Source organism: Apium graveolens, chromosome 8 (genome assembly GCF_009905375.1).
Source record: "Apium graveolens cultivar Ventura chromosome 8, ASM990537v1, whole genome shotgun sequence".
NCBI lineage: Eukaryota > Viridiplantae > Streptophyta > Magnoliopsida > Apiales > Apiaceae > Apium > Apium graveolens.
In genome coordinates, this window is record NC_133654.1 from 74,103,559 (window position 1) to 74,116,530 (window position 12,972).

Here is a 12,972-nt window from a genome sequence, read left to right on the forward strand (position 1 = left end):
CATCTTTTGTAGTCACTCCTAGTACAATACGCAAAGCTCTACATCTCCCAGAAAATTGTACCTTTTCAACTCCAGAGAAATCAGCACTTCACGAGTTAATGGCTGATTTGGGATATGAAAAGAGTTTGGCAAAGCTTGGGCAGTTAAAAAGGGCTAATATCAGAAGAGAATGGAGTTTCTTCTTTGACTGCATCACCAAAGCTTTTGGGAACAAATGTTCGAATTTTGATGCTATCCCAATTCTGAGTCAGCACATAGGGTATGCTATTATCCATCAAACTCATTTTGATTTTGCAACTGGAATAATTGGTTCTATTGGGGATAGGATGACAGAGGATAGAAATGTTGTCTATTTTGCTAGATTCTGTTAACTAATATATACTTTTTGTACTGATGAACCTCAATTAGTCAGTTCCTTAACCCCACCTTTTAGAGTTGCAAAACGATATTTTAATGATCTGGTAAATGCTGATACTAAGAAAACAGTGGTTAGACCTTTACAGATTCCTCAGTCTGTAAAACAGATCCTAGTAAATGCTGATCCTGATACTTATAGATCTGTTTACTCTGATGTCCAACCAACCACAAACACCCAAAAACCATCATCCTCAGCACCTACCACTCATACTACTCAACCTACCCTCAGGACTTATCTCAAATCCTATCTCTCTACTTCACAGACTGTTCAACCCTCATCCTACAAGCCAAAGAGGACAAAAACTATTCCTCAAACACCTCAAAAGAGGAGGAGGACTGTACTGAGAGATGAATCTGATACTGAGGAACATGTTCCTTCTTCAAAACCTGTTGTAGGTGAAGCTGAGAAAGTCACTTCTCAGAAGGATCCTGGAATTGGGGGATCTAGGCTTCTCAAACGGCTTAGACGAATGACAGTTCCTGAAACTCCCAAGGAATCCAAATCAACAACGAGATACAAGAAACAGAGGGCAAAAAGGCCAATTTCAGATGATGAAGAGGAAGCAGCTAAGGAAGGGGATCAGGAATCTCTGATCTCACAAGACAAGGAATTTGCTCCAGTCACTTTTTCTCCATCAACTCCATCTCAGGAAGCTGTTTCTGAAAAGGCTAACACACCTTCTGTGTTTTCTGTTGATCCAGGCACAAGTGCTGATATTGATGTTCAAAACTTGGTTGTGCCTGCAGTAATTCTCTTAGAAGCTCCACCAACAAATATTCCTTCCACAACACCTGTTACTGATGCTGTTCAAACTCCAGAGTTATCAACAACACCTTCTCTGCATCAAGATGCTAATGATCAGACTTTAGGTGAGCATCAGGATATGGCTGTTGATCAGAACTTAGTATCCGATCAGAAATTAGAGGATGCTGAAGCCTCCATTGCTACTCACACTGTTGTCTTATCAGCAGATACTGATTCTTTAAGTTCTGATGCTGCACATGCTGGAGATACTGGTGATGCTGCTCCAACTGTAGATGCTGTGAAGCAGGTCCTTCAGGACTTACTCCTCAACAGACTCTTCCTAAGTCTGAATTGGTTAAGCAGTTTATTATCGAGGAAGCACCAGTACCTTGGAGTGAAACTCCTGCAGGTCAAGAGTGGACTAAGGAATGGAACTCAGTTTCATGTGTTCCAACTGAAAAACATCTTGCTGAGCACTTGACTAAAGCTGATGAAATGTTAAATTCTGATGATTTCAAAACTCAGCTTAGAGTCACTGCATTGAGTAATAAACATTTACAAGGTTTTCATTCAACTACTCGTGCATAGCTACACAAGATTCAGGAGAACTTTATCAAATAGGAACAAGTTTGGAAAATTGATAAGAAAAAGTTCTTCCAACCTACCATTGACAGGATTGCTTATATTGAGAAGACTGAAGATCATCAACAAGCTCAGATTGATGAAATTCTGAAAAATCAAGCTTCTCAGCAATCACAACTAACTGAAATCCAATCCTCAGTGGAATTGCTTCTCTCTCTTCTACTACCTGCTGATGCCAAAAAGAGGGAGAAAGTGATTAAGTCCAAATGCAAGACTGACAAGACACTGACAGGAAAGGATAATGAAAAAGATGACCAAGGATACTCTGGAATGGGTAGAGGTCATAGTCAAGGTAGAGGATTCACATCAAGACAAGCTAGTCACATGACAAGTTCTGATACTGGGAAAAGAATAAGTTCTGCTGCTGGTAAAAAGTTAAGTTCTGATGAACTTTTAGATCTTGACGAGGAAATGTCAAGACGGTTATTTCTTTAAGAAAATCCAGGAATGGACTTGGAAAGTTTAAAGGAAGAAGAAGCCAGGCTTAAATCAGAGAAAGTAATATCTAAATCTGAAGCTTCTGGTAAAAAGCCACTTCCAAAACTCAAAGGTATTGTGATCAAAAAAAGGACACATACTGAAGCAACATTGGCTAGATCACAACCACAGATAGATCCAAGATCCAAGGGTAAAGAAAAGGTTGGTGAACCTATCAAGGTTTATGTACCTCCTGAGAATGAAGAAATTACTGATGAAAAGGATGATCTTGCTCTGACTTCAAGAAAAGTTCTTAAAACAACCTCTGACATGGCTCAAGTTGTTCAGAGTCAAGAAATTGTAAGTTCTGATATTCAGAAGAAGCAAGTAACCTCTGACATAGCTCAAGTTAACTTGATATCAGAAGATAGATCAAAGACACTCCTACCAGGATTCACTAAAGCAAAACAGACTCAACCTTTGAAGACTACTGCAAGTGGTTTTGAAGCAAGAGTAGTTACTGGAAAGGAAGCAAGAGATAAAACTGGATTGGGAAGTGCTGATGAAAGAAGAGTACACAACACTACCAATGATCCAACTTTCTTGAGTGAACCAGGTATTGGAGCAACTCCTGAGAGATTGAATCAACTGGAATCTTTACAGATGGTTTACCATACCTACTTGAAAGAATACATCATGTTGTATTTCATGACAGATGGTAGGGTTTATCATATAAGACAAAATGTCATTCCATTGAAGTATTTTGAAGAATTGGAGCATGTACTTTTCTTACTTCAAGTGGATGACAGAATAACAGGGACTGCTGCAAACTACTTAAAAGAACAGATTCAGAGACAGAAAAGGCTTTATTCTGTTAAGTCTGACAGCACATATGTTCCAAAGTACAAAGATCACAATGGTGATATTGTTGATATGAAGCCTAATACTGCACAGATCAGAACATATCTTGGTATTAAGGGACTTGAATTCAATCTGGAGTCTGACAAAGCTTATGTCATAAGACTAGATCAGGAGTTGAGAAAAGCAAAGATCAATGATCTCAGAGCTGCAATCTTTCAAACTGGTGAAGATACTGCAGAGCTTAAAGATGTCAAAAGGAGAATGATTGATGAACTCAGATATGCTGAGAAATGTTTGTTGAAGAACTATCTCAGAACAACTCCTGACATCAGAGAGATTAGAAGAAAATGAAGCCAAGTCGAAGATCTACAACTGCTTAAATTTTGATATTTATACAGACTGAAGTTGTTATCAGAAGTTGAAATTGGTAAAAGCTTTAAGGACTGTAAGTTGTAGTTATCTAGTCTAATTCTCATACATTTGTACTTAATGTTTTTGACATCATCAAATATTTGTTAAACTTGTATACTATGCTAATTTACAAGTTGGGGGAGATTGTTAGATATATTTGATAATGTCATGGCTAATATATTTTATGTTTAGATTTCAGATCTTACTTAACAGGACAAATCAGTACTTAACTGTTGATCAGTACTTATACTGGAAGTCAGGACTTAAGGATATCAGTACTTATATTATCAGGAGATAATCATCAGAAGTTAGATATCAGAACTTAAGTGCTGAAGGATGATCAGAGAAGGACAGTAGCTGATTAAAGGAAAGAAGATCAAGATAAACATAAGAAGAGATATGCATGAAGAAGGAATTCTGTAAAGAATGGAATACTTGGAAGAAAAGATATCTGATTGATATATTTTAGGAAGCATAATTATATTCCATATCAATTAGTGATTATCTTGTAACTGTGTAGTATATAAACACATACATAGGGTTTACACTATAAGTGTTATCATTATTCGAGAAGATTATTCATTGTAACCCTAGCAGCTCTCGTGATATTGTTCATCACTGAGAGGTAACAGTTCCATACTGTAACAGAGTTTATTGTTTCAATAAAGTTTGTTTTCTGTTACTTAAGTTCTTAAAGTTCGATTTGAGTGTACTATACACTGTATTCACCCCCTCTACAGTGTGTGTGTGACCTAATAAAAGGTTCATTCTAATCAGGTGTAGTTATGACCGGTGCCGTGATTAAACTCTTCTTCAATGTCTTAAAAGCTGCAAGACACTCGTCATCAAATTTAAAAGGAACATCTTTCTCTAACAGACTGCACAATGGCTTTGAAATTTTTGAGAAGTCTTTGATGAAACGCTTGTAGAAACCCGCATGTCCAAGAAAACTGCGAATTCCCTTAACAGAAATGGGTGGAGGGAGATTCTCAATGACCCCCACCTTGGTCTTATCCACCTCAAGACCCTTACTAGAAACTTTGTGCCCGAGAATAATGCCCTGACGCACCATAAAGTGACATTTCTCCCAATTGAGAACCAGATTGGTCTCAACACACATCTTGAGAACATTTCCAAGATTTGCAAGTATTCAATCAAAAGAATCACCAAAAACTGAGAAGTCGTCCATGAACACCTCCACATTCTGGCCAATCATGTCAGAAAAGATTGCCATCATACATCTCTGAAATGTGGCTGGTGCACCACACAGACCAAAAGAAACTCGTCTGAAGGCGAAAGTACCAAATGGACAAGTAAAGGTAGTTTTCTCCTGATCTTCTGGAGCGATACAAATCTGATTGTAACCTGCATAACCATCCAGAAGACAATAATACTTATGACTGGCCAACGTGTCAAGCATCTGATCAATGAAGGGAAAAGGGAAGTAATCTTTTCTAATGGCTTGGTTCAGCTTCCTGTAGTCCATGCAAACTCTCCACCCCGTGACTGTTCTAGTAGGAATAAGCTCATTCTTCTCATTTTCTACCACAGTAATACCATATTTCTTTGGCACATATTGAAGCGGTCTTAACCATAAACTGTCAGATATAGGGTAGATGATCCCTGCATCTAACCGCTTAAGAATTTCTTTCTTCACTATTTCCTTCATGATTGGATTAAGTCTTCTTTGCTGCTCGACCGTAGGCTTGCTACCTTCCTCTAGAAGAATTTTATGCATGCAGTATGAAGGGCTGATTCCCTTGATATCTGCTATAGTCCATCCAATTGCCGATTTGAACTCTCTCAAAATCCTCAAAAGCTTTTTCTCATCACTCCCTGAAAGGTCAGATGCAATAATAATAGGCAAAGTAGATGCATCACCTAAAAATGCATACCTCAAACGCTCATGCAAAGGATTAAGCTCAAGAGTTGGAGCTTTTTCAATAGATGGCTCGAGGCATTTAGGAGCTTTGTTTAATTCCTCCATTTCAAGAGATTCAAAAGGCATATCTATCTTCCTTTTCCAGGGAGAAGCATTCAAATATTACAATTATTCTTCACCTTCGCCATCTTCACTATTTGAATTACCTAACAAGGCTTTCTCTAAGGCATCAGACCTTAGCAATTGATCAAGTTCCGATGTGACCACCGAATCGACTAACTCCACTTTTAAGCATTCCTCATTATCAGTAGGGAATTTAATAGAATTGAAAACATTAAAATTAATATCCTGATCCAAAACTCGCATTATGAGTTCACCCATCTGCAAATCGATCAAGGTTCGGCCAGTCGCCAAAAAAGGTCTCCCCAAGATTATGGAAATCTTCTTATCCTCCTCGAAATCAAGAATGAAGAAATCGGCAGGGAAGATGAGTTTATCAACCTTGACCAAGACATCCTCCACAATACCTCACAGATATGTAATAGAACGGTCGGCCAACTGCAAGGTCATATAAGTCATTTTGGGATCAGGTAAGTCCAAGTCCTTGAAGATTGACAAAGGCATCTGATTGATGCTAGCTCCCAAGTCACATAAGCATCTATCAAAAGATACTTTTCCAATAGTACATGAAATAGTGAAGCTTCCAGGATCCTTAAGTTTCGGAGGTAATTTCTGTTGCAGCACATCACTGCATTCCTTCGTAAGAGCGATAGTCTCTAAATCATCTAACTTCACTTTCCGAGAGAGAATACCTTTAATAAACTTTGCATAACTAGGCATCTGCTCAAGAGCCTCAGTGAAAGGTATATTGATATGAAGTTTTTTGAACACCTCCAGAAATTTCTCAAATTGCTTGTCCAGCTTCTTCTTCTGCAGCCGCTTAGGAAAAGGTGGTAGAGGATAGATCTCTTTCTCCCCTGTATTACCCTCAGGAGGAGTGTGCTCAACAATAGTCTTCCTTGGTTCCATTTCTTCATCCTGTTGCTCTACTTCTTTCTCAGCCCCAACTTCTTTAGTCAACTCTTGAGTTTGCTCAAGTTTCACAACCTTTCCAGACCTTAAAGTGATTTCCTTTACCTATTCCTTAGCTTCCATCTTTTCTGGAACTTCAGTGTCACTAGGTAGTGTACTAGGCTGACGATTTAGCAAGGCGTTGTCAATTTGCCCAATTTGATTTTCCAAGGTCTTGATAGAAACATCTTGACTCTTGCACATAAGCTTCAACTCCTCTAATTCAGGTTTTTCATTGGCTTGTTGCAGCTGGAGTTTCTTTCTAGGTGCATATTGTGGTTGCTAAATATTGCTGATAAGGTTGTTGAACCGCATTTTGAGTGTTGCTCCAACTGAAATTAGGGTGATTGCGGTTGTTGGGATGATAGGTGGTTGGCACTGGTTACTGCGATCGCTGAAAGTTGCTCTGAGCTGATTCACTAGAAATTGCGCACTGATCAGTCTCATGTGCACCAGCACAAAACTCGCAGACAATAGTGATTTGATTAAATCCATAATTAGCCAAACTGTCCACCTTCATCGTCAAAGCCATAAGTTGGGCAGCACTAGCAGTTGCTGCGTCCAACTCCAGAATTCCTGCGACTTTCCCCTGAGTCAGTCTCTGGGAAGGATTCTGGTACTCATTAGCAACCATCAGTTCAATAAGTTCATAAGCTTCATCGTAGCTCTTAGCCCACAACACTCCTCCTAATGCTGCATCAAGCATGGGTCTAGAAGTAGCACCCAATCCATTGTAGAAGCAGTTAATAATCATCCAATCAGGCATGCCATGATGTGGGCACTTTCTTAGCATCTCCTTATATCGATCCCAAGCCTCACACAGAGATTCTCCTGTTTGCTGAGCAAACTAGGTAAGAGCATTCCTGATTGTAGCAGTCTTTGCCATGGGGAAGAATTTAGTGAGAAACTTTTGCGCAAGATCCTACCACGTGGTGATAGACCCTGCTGGTAGAGAATATAACTAACACTTAGCCTTGTCCCCCAGAGAGAATGGGAAGAGGCGTAGCTTGATAGCATCTTCAGTCACATCATTAAACTTGAAAGTGTCGCAGATCTTGATGAAATCCCTGATGTGCATGTTGGGGTCTTCAGTAGGAGAACCCCCAAACTGAACTGAGTTCTGTATCATTTGAATCATGCTTGACTTGATCTCAAAAGTGTTAGCCCTGATGGCTGACCTGATGATGCTTGACTGAATGTTATTAATCTTAGGCTGAGAATAGTCCATCAAAGCCTTAGGATTTTCCGCTTGATCACCCATCTCTAATACAGCTGGTTCTTCAACTTTCTCTTCTTCTTCTACCTTCTTTTCTTCCTAAAAAACTTCCTTACTAACTACCACAACTTCTTCCTCGGCCTTATCCAGTGTTCTCTTACGAGTACGCGAACGCGTATGCATACACCCTCACTAGAGTACCTGAAATAAGACAAGGAAACAAATAAGTAACAATGTCCGAGTCAATAAACTATAACGACCACTGATGGAAAGCACATAACCTATAAATTGACACTGCAGTCCCCGGCAGCGGCGCCAAAAACTTGTTAGTCGCTAAACACGCGCTAATAATACACGCAAGTATATGAGTTCACAAGTAGTATAGAATATTTTCTAATTCGTTCCCACAGAGACTGTATTGGTTAACTAATTAATTCACGCACTTAAGAAACAATGTATGGTTATTATTCAATGCTAAGATGATAACAGATTGAGGTTGTTTATAACTAAGGATTAAACTAATAATTATAACTACGAGATTAATATTGACTGAATTAATATATATGAATAACATGGGATTATAAATTCATTAAATACTTTATTCAATATCCTTATTGTCCTTAACCTTAGAATACAATGGTGATGACACTAATCAGACAACACGAAACTGATAAACGCCAACTTTCGTTGCACGAGTACCATACTACCAGACATCCACAAAAGAGATAGAAGTTGAATAGACACCAATTATATTGAGACCCTATATGTCTATAGAATTTGACAATATAACTGTTTAAGTATAAGTTATCTATCTTGATTACACAGGGCAAGTAAAATGGTTAAAATTACCTACGAATCATTCATAACGAATACATGAACCTATGCTAGTATGGCAAGTTCTAAATTCTTAAATTCACCTTCGCTTCATTAAGAATTAACACACTATCTTATAAGTTCGCGACGCTCATAAGACGAATCCGTGCAACCAATACTAGGATATCATACAATCAACACATACTAAGGGATCGAAATAATTTAACTAAAGAAATCCATAAATAAATCTGCTAAAACTCCACGACAACGATTAGCCCATAATCGGACTCATCATCACCGTGGGTTCTGATGAAAACATGATATAACAACGTAGTCTTTATAATGAATAAATAACAAAGTATAACACAAGAGTATAGGTTCAACAAAACAAGAAACGATCATCCAAAATTACAGCTCAAAACAAAGATTCACAAGAATAAACTAGATCGTCTTCGCCTTTGTTGATTCGTGCCATAGGTCTCTTGTTGTCTTCTCCTTAGCTGTGAATTGTCTCCTTTTTTATTAAAAACAACCTAGAGTTATTTATATAGTAGCCCTGATCAGCATAGATACCCAGAAAATCAGTCTTCTATTCAAAATAGGAATTCTGCATCCCGACCTGCCGCGACCGCGTGCTTGATCAGCGCGGGCGCGCTGGCACTCTGAAGTTCTGGCGCGGGCGCGTGCTTGATTAGCGCGGGCGCGCTAGGCTTCTGCCAAAAATTATTTCTTTTCTTTTTCCTTTTCTTGCAGCCTCGAGCCGGACTTTACGAGCTTTTATTCCAACACCACCTGGATACTATATTAGCACTAAAACAATGCTAATTCACCTGATTCATAGATTAATGCCTAAAATGCAAAAACACTAGAAAACACGTTAAAACACTTAACAACCTGAGTACAAACACATCAATTTAAAGCTTATTAGAGCATTATAAAGTGTCATAAATTCCACTCAACAAAGGGACCCCAAAAACAAGTTGTTTTGGAGCTAGAGGAAGATAAATACTACACCCTTGATGAGCTAGATGAGATAGATCAATCTATGGCTTACTTGGATAGAAAATTTTCTAACACAAGGGTAAAAAAGCCAAGGTTTTTCAAGAACAAGGAAAAGTCTTCCAACAACAACAACTAGAAACCAAAAGCTTAGTATAACTCAGCTAGCAAAGGTAGCTACAAAACTGGATTTGTTGATAGATCAAAGTTAAGGTGCTTCAACTGTGATGAGTTATGTCACTTTGCTACTGAGTGCAGGAAGCCAAAGAAAGTGAAGAATGATAAAGCCTATCTAGAATTAGAAGCAAAATATGAAGCTCTCTTGAAGAAACAACAAGGAAAGGCTTACATAGCTGAAGGGAAGAGTTGGGATGATACTGATTATGGAGATGAGAATCAAGAGTTTGGAAACTATGCAGTTATGGCTCTTGAGAAAGGAGAATCATCCTCATCAAAATTAGAGGTACCAACTCTAACTACCATTGATTTAAATACAAGCCAATATAAAAAAAACTGTTAAAAAGATGAGTGTAGAGATATTTCATATCCACACAAGCATGGTGGCAGCTACTGAGGAAGTGAGTAGACTGTCAAAGTTAAATGAGAATCTTGAGATTGAGAAGCAAGATTTGGAACTGCAGTTTGTTGAGCTTGGAACTGTCAAGCAAGAAAATGAATACCTGAAAAACAAGCTGAAGTGTGCTAGTGAAATTAAAGTTATGTTGAGGGAAAAGTTAGAGAAGAATAAGGTGGAACTGAAGTCATTCAGGAATGCATCTAAGTTGGTTGGATAATACCATGAGAAGAACAAACCATGTGCTAACGTAGCTATTGATTTGGACTATGATGCCTTGAACAACAACAAGAAAAATGAAGGTGATAAAGGTAAATCAATTTTTAGTCAAGATGTCCCAGCTATGCAGAGAAAAGTTGATGCACCTTTGTTCAAGGCATATGAAGTAAATTTCAGTGAAGTTGAGTTGGTTATCAAGCAAGAGCTTGCAGATGAAGACAATGAGAAGAAATGCACGGAAACAACTCCAACTCCTAAAACTGAAAAGAAGGCCATGGTAGATCAAGTTTCGAAGAAGCCAATCAGAGAAATCAAGACTGAGAATGCAGGAAGGAAAAAGATGAACAGGAATAGGAAAATTGGAGTGAACAAAAGCAATAACTTTGTATTTGTTGCAGATACTCCCAGGAAACAATGTCAAAAGTGTGGCTCCACAAATCACCTAACTCACCTTTATAAAAAGGTTGTTAGTGAGCCAAAAGATGGAGCATGCAAATACAATGAAGCAAAGGCTGAAGATCCCTATTCCTTCTGTGATAAATTTGATTGCATTCCTTGTAATATGAAAGTACTGGCAAGCTGTTATAGACTGCTAGTAAATCTAAAAGATTCTAAACTTGAGTCTACAGATAAGAAGGAAACTATAAATCAAAATTTGAACATTGTTCTTTCTGAATCATCAAACTCTACTTCTGCAATTTTTGTTAAATGGAAGAAAGTACCCAATACTGCTTGGGTAGCTAAACACACTTAATCCTTATTGTATGAAGGGAAAAATGAAGAAGGTCATATCGATCAAAGACAATGGATGCTTCAGACATATGATAGGTGATAAGGTCCTGCTATCACAATATGAGGAGATGGTTGGCTCATTGGTGACTTTAAAGACAACATCAAATGATTTATAATGGGATATGGCAAGTTGGTTTCTGGAAATATTGTCATTGAAGATGTAATATTGGTAGCTAGTCTTGAAGTGAATCTCCCAAGTGTTAGTTAATTCATAGATAGAGGATTCAATATTTTATTTCACAAAGGATGATGCTTAATTTTTAGCAAAAACACTGGTGAAGTTGTTTGAAAGGAGCAAAAAGGGAAGCCTATTTGTTGCAGATTTTTACTCAGCAAATAAGGATGGTGTATGTTTCTTCTACACCAAGGCATCTATTGAGCAAAGAAAGTTGTGGTACAAGAAGCTCTCTCACCTGAATTATAAAGCAATCAATACCTTGGTGAAAAAGGAGTTAGTGAGAGACATTCCAAATTTGGAGTTTACTCAAAATGAAGTTTGTGAGGCTTGTCAAAATGGCAAAATTAAGAGGTCTAGTCACGAGAGCAAAGCTGTGAATTCCATAAATACACCTTTGTAACTCATTCACATGGACCTGTTTGGACCAGTCAATGTCTTTTCTATTTTTACAAAGAAATATGCACTTGTGATGGTGGATGACTACTCAAGGTACACATGGGTAGATTTTATGTATTCAAAGGATGAAACTCCACATATCATTATTGAACACATCAAGAAACTTGAGAAGCAAGCTGAAGATCAAAATTGTGTGAAAAGATTGAGGAGTGACAATGGCACATAATTCAGGAATACAATTCTGCATGAATTCTGCAAGAATAAGGATATTGTTCAAGAGTTCTCAGCTACAAGAAGACCTCATCAAAATGGGGTAGTTGAAAGAAAGAATAAAACTCTAGTAGAGGCTTCTAGAACAATGCTGCAAGATGCCAAGTTGCTAACAAGTTTTTGGGAAGAAGTTATCAACAATGCATGCTACACTCAAAATGGATATCTTATTAACAAAAATCTTGGAAAGTCACCCTATTCAATATTATCAAAAAGGAAGCTTACTGTGAAGCATTTGCATGTGTTTGGAAGCAAGTGTCTTGTTTTAAAAGACAACTCTGAATATGTGGGAAAATTTAACTCTAAGTTTTTGAAGCAATTTTTCTAGGATATTCGTTGGAAAGAACTACATACATAGTCTATATGCTTGAACAAAAAAAAATTATGGAAATAACATATATGACTTTTGATGATGACAAGTGTCCAGGCTTGAAATGCCTTGATGAAAATGAAGCTGAAGCCCTTAAGTTTAAAAATCTCAATATTGATAGTGATTCTAAAGATGAAGCTGAAATCAACACAAGCAACAAAATGATTGAAGAGTCAACTGAGCAAGTGAATCATGAGAATGAAAACTCATCTCATACACCTGAATTTGATAGCACAAACTCAGAGGGAGAAAGAGAAGAAAGTTCTGCAAGTTATGCCAATAGTGAAAAAAATACAGAAAACTAAAGTCAACAAAATCACACTATAAAATGATATAGGAGTCACACAAGAGAAGCAATTATTGGTGATCTAAATGTTAGCGTGAGGACTAGAAGTGCAACTACTAATGAATGTTTATATGCATGCTTTTTTCACAAGTTGTGCCTAAGAAGATTGAGGAAGCTCTACTTGATCATGACTGGATATCTACTATACAAGAAGAGATAAATCAATTTGAAAGAAACATGGTTTGAAAGTTGGTTCCTGCATAAAAAATATAGCATAATTGGAACAAAGTGGGTGTACATGAATAAAATGGATGAAAATGGAATTATAACAAAAAACAAAGCAAGGTTGGTTGTAAAAGGCTACTCACAGGAAGAAGGAATTGATTATGATGAAACTTTTGCTCCAGTTGCAA

At 37.7% G+C, this 12,972-nt stretch overlaps 1 non-coding gene across 1 annotated transcript; it reads left to right on the plus strand.

Moving 5' to 3' along the window:
- Positions 1-7,210: 7,210 nt before the first annotated feature.
- Positions 7,211-7,317, plus strand: LOC141682045 (small nucleolar RNA R71). Its single transcript, XR_012559450.1, has one exon. It is a non-coding gene; the product is annotated as a small nucleolar RNA R71 (small nucleolar RNA).
- Positions 7,318-12,972: the final 5,655 nt, after the last annotated feature.